The sequence below is a fragment of the Mesoplodon mirus genome (genome assembly GCF_964341445.2).
Source record: "Mesoplodon mirus genome assembly, chromosome: 2".
NCBI lineage: Eukaryota > Metazoa > Chordata > Mammalia > Artiodactyla > Ziphiidae > Mesoplodon > Mesoplodon mirus.
Genome location: NC_138977.1, coordinates 158,442,489 through 158,447,228, shown reverse-complemented (window position 1 = coordinate 158,447,228; position 4,740 = coordinate 158,442,489). Strand labels below are relative to the sequence as shown.

At 39.4% G+C, this 4,740-nt stretch overlaps 1 long non-coding RNA gene across 1 annotated transcript; it reads right to left on the bottom strand.

Annotated features, from left to right (window-relative positions):
• Positions 1-1,516: 1,516 nt before the first annotated feature.
• Positions 1,517-2,256, bottom strand: LOC309796101. The gene is made up of 3 exons (XR_014292426.1): positions 2,196-2,256; positions 2,007-2,111; positions 1,517-1,642 (listed from the first exon to the last, which is right to left on the bottom strand). It is a non-coding gene; the product is annotated as an uncharacterized lncRNA (long non-coding RNA).
• Between the last annotated feature and the right edge of the window lie 2,484 nt (positions 2,257-4,740).

Genomic DNA, 4,740 nt, shown 5'->3' with positions numbered 1-4,740 from the left:
ATACGACTCACAAATGTAGAGGACTGATTGGGAAAGAAAACAGGAAGATCTCCTCTCTCTCTCTCTCCCTCCCTCCCCCCTTCTCTCTCTCTCTCTCTCTCTCTCTCTCACACACACACACACACACACACACCCTCTGCCTTTGGCAGTTAAAAATTATGACCAAATGTTTCTCAGTAGCTCTCAGTTGTTATGAGTGTATAAAGGAAGACAGCTGATCTCTAAGATAACAAGGTAAGATAAGATAATAATAATATTATTATTTTAATAAAGCCTTATAAGGTCAACACTTAATTTACAATGGAATCATATCCTGGACTGGCTGTGAAGTGCAGGTGTTCCATACTTTCTATGACCAACAGCCATAGCCAAACAGGTTGTAATTAGAGCATGATAGTTCAACACTTCCAGCCAAACCCTCACTTTGGTCTCCTGATAAAGCTTTGCCTGAAATTGTAAATGTTTGAAATATAAGAGAAATTCAGACAGAAAATAAGGGGTCCTTGAGAAAGAGACTTCCATTTGTACCTGGGCTAGTGGGTCGGGAGTCAGGGTCATGCCCTTTCCTGATGTGTCTCTAAATAGAACTAAGGCCCTGATGCTAAACTTTTCATAAATGATAGGGTTTGTGGTGGTTTCCTTTCAGCAACATATTTCTTGCTATGCAGGATACAGTTATAAATAACTTATTATTCTGCACACTTATGTCCTTCTTTTTCTTTCTCTCCCTCCTCATTCATTCTTTCCATATCTTCAATCTCCTTCCCACTCGAATGCCCCATCTCCCATGGCAGAAATACAAGCACATAGTGAGAAAAACACAGAATTTAATGACCTCAGAAATGTCTACATTTAAGCTCAATTTTTAGAATCTAATTTTTAGGTTGGAGTCTCTTCTTCTAATCCACATGGAATTCAGAAAATATCAGGCCCAGAAATATTGAATACTAACCACATTTTGTTGGTGATAATAATTATGATAGCAAATAGCATGAAAATGCATTTTAATTACCAATTCTTTCATTTAATTCATCAAAAAGGATATTAATTATAACAGCCAACATTACTTGGGTGCTTACTATGTTCCAGGCAGTGTTCTAAGTGACTGATGTGTATTATCTCATTAAATCACTGTAACGGTCCTATGAGGGATACTTCCCACTTTATGGATGAAGAAAGGAAAACCCAGAAGAGCACTGACCTGATTGACAAGCAACAGGGCCAGAGTTGGAACACAGACATCGACCCCCCCAAGTCTGGATTCATAAGGAGTAGACTATAAGACCTCTCCACGTGACTGTGTACTGTATACTGAAAGAATCGTTAATCAGGGAAAGTTAGAATGAAAGGAGCTAAGAAACCCACTAGTCTACCCTCCCCACACATGGAGAAATGGAGGCGGCCTACAACATCCCTGAGAGGTTGCACCCAGCTTCTGTCGAGCTGACATGTTTGAAATTCAGCTGCTCTTCTATTTGGTCAGCCTGAGCCAGCTCTGGGTAGTATCAAAACAAGGTGGAAGAGGTTTCCTGGCAACTAGAACAGTAACCTTGGCCTAACAGCCCCAGTGCTCAGTTTTTCTTTCCCTCAATTCACTCAGACATGTCTTCCCTTTCTTTTTCAAATATCTTCTTCCTGCTTTCTACAAGATAAAAAAAGAATTAAACTTGTTTCATGAGGTCAGAAATGAATTACCTTTAGAATTTGATATTCAATTATTGTTATTTTTTTAAATGTTATTTTTTGAATTTCTACCCCTCCACTTCTTAACAGATATAGGCTGCATGTTTTTAAAAAGTAAATTAAAAATTGTATTCTTTTCTGTTTATCCTTTTGGAAAACGCGGGCATTCCCTTTGAGAAAAACTATTTTTCTGAAGCTCAGGTCAAAGGTTCCCATTCTAAGGTCTACTTCAGCTGGAGGGCTGTGATCCCACTTCACTGGGTTAGTCCGCAGCGCCCAAGGTGAGTAAAAATGGAGTCAAACATCAAGGACAAAAGAGGCACCTTAGTCCTGGTGCTGTTTTTCTTCCAGGTAAAATGAGAAATCAAATCCTCCCCTCTTCAGGCAGCACTGTCCTCTGAACATGACGTTAACTTCCACAAACGAGCCTGGTGGTAAAGGGGGTGATTAGCTAGATAGGTCTTAACAGCTGGGCTCCCGGAGCAGGCAGCGGGGTGGGGGAGGGGCATTACCAGGCACCAGGGCTTGTAGTTCTATCCGCAGCAGCGGCAGCAGCAGCAGATGAGAAGCTTCTAGAGGTGGGGGCAGGGGAAAGCCCAGACTGTAAACATCTCTTTCCTGTTGCCTAGAAGCAGTGGCAGCAAACAATCCAAAGACTGCTCCCAGATTTTCAACATTTCCTTTATACACAGGGCTCTGTTTCTTTTTAAGATATGCGGCCATTTCATAAGGTCATCAGCACACATGTGACATGTGTGTCTATTTTAATCACTTCCTAGCCACCCCGGGGACTTGCTTACCTAAAGTGGTCAATTATTGTTTAGTAAAACCTTGTTAATGTTAGTATATTAATTCTGGGGCTTTTATAAGCCTTTTAATGACTACTCTCTATTAGGCACTCATATCAGTAAGAATCAACAGAAACTTAAAAATATACTGCTTTGTTTAGAGGGAAAATTGAGAGTTCCTTATTAATAGTTTTCTGAAACAAGCTGTGATGAAGGGCAGGAGTTATGTATTATAAAGTTGTTGAAAATGTGATAACAGTAATGCTATAGACTGTCTTGCAGAAGTGAACTATGAAATATCTCACACACACACACATACACAGCAAGAAAAGGGCAGGGTAGTAATAGTGGAAGATTTTAATTACCTATGTATAGGACAGGATTACATCAAGTGGAGGAAGTAGGGCTGGATCTGGTGCAAAGCTGCTTTCTAATTTAATGTGTACATCAACCTGAAAAGGGAGGAAAGAATGTCAGGTCTATGATTAAATAATATTTAGGACTCAAAGGAAAGAGAATGTGGAAAACAGTGATTAAACCTCATTAAGCATAGGATTTAATCTCAGATACAAGGTAGAGGTGTTTAGAGACAACATGGAATTTTAGGAAGACAGAAAATTAAATACAGCATATAATCATTAACTCAGAAAGAGACATGCCACTGAATTAAGGTCAGGGTAAATAGCGGGGAAATGGTTTTTAAAAACACAGCATCACCCAGAATGCCAGTCCCACTAATAAGTGGTAAATTTGTTTAGCCTTTTACAAGATCACAGTGGAAAAGTAATGTTTCTAGAATGATGCAGCAAAGAAAAGGCTCCCCTACCCTTTTCCAAGATCCAGAAATCTTAAATAGAAAATCAAATCCTCTATACTTGGAAGGGAACTCTAAAAGGACCCAGGGGAGAAAAAAGAGGCAAAAAAATTACCAACTCAGAAGACAAACTTCTTTTATGACATTAAAAGCACACAACCCAGCAAGGCATCCATAGGGCCATTAAGGGGATGAGTGGGAAGTCAGTGACAGATGAGGCTGCCTTTGCTGAGAGCCTGAATGAATTCTCTGCCTGCGTATTTACCAAAGAAGCTGAAGGTCACATCCCGGAAATCGGGATACATTTTCTTGAGGGGAAAAGTGAAATGTTAAAAGGATTTTATGATCACACAAGAGCAGATAGCTGGACAATTAGAACTATTAAAAGTTGGCAGGTCACAAGACCCAGATTAAGTATGTCATAGAAATCGGAGAAAAGTGCAAAGGAAACAGGAAATGCCTTCAGCAGTGTTTCTTGATAGCTTGCTCAAAGGAGCCTGAAGAATTGAGCTGGGAGCTATTCTAGGACTAGGTGTTTTAAAGAAATCCTGGGACTCTTTAGAAATCTAGCCAACAATAATCTGAGTCATGGTTACAAAGCAGATAGGCCCACCCTCATTTTGCAGTTTTTAGAAATACATAATCTGGTGAAGAGTTAACATTAGCTTTATAAATCACAAACAATTGGTATTTTCACAGAAATGGGGCATTTATGCACTATTCCACACAGGTAAAAATGGAATTCACTTAACTGCGTCTAAATTTCCTAAATTATTTCTCATAATTTCATCTGTAGTCTGTCTGCATTAAATGCAGTAGTATGAGAGTAAATCCAAACTATCCCTAGACTCAAGGGAATGTGTATATGTGAAATGGAAAGGAAAGCTTTTGGAAATTACTGTTCGTTGTCACTTTCATCATCACCATCACTCTGCGATCATTAAACACATACTTGTGTACAATACTATAGCAAGGGAGTGGCTTGAAGGGGAGTCATTCTCTGTCTCAGGGTTTGGATCTCACAGTGATTCATCTATGCTTTTGGTCATTGTCTTACCAACTATCATGTCATCATATTATTTTAAAAAACAAAAAGATAAGAACAGTCCACTTTCTGAGGATGTGCTCAGAGTGGACGACTGCTCCGTGCGTCAGCCTCCAGCTGTGTTTCCATGAACCCATAAAAATAATGTAAATAGTCACAGAACTGTGAAGTTAAAATCGGAAGGGCAGGTGGCATTACTTAGTGTTCATTAATCACTTAAAAACTGCATTTTCTTTTCCTTTTGCCCTTCCTCCTTTCCGTCTGCCTACCTTTCTTTCTACCCTCCCTCCTTCCTTCCTGTCTGCAAATGTTTATTGAATCTCCTAGGCCAGACTGTAATATTTAACAATAACAACATGCAAACATGTATTACTGCCCTCAAATAATTCCCAGAGTAGTGACAATATTGA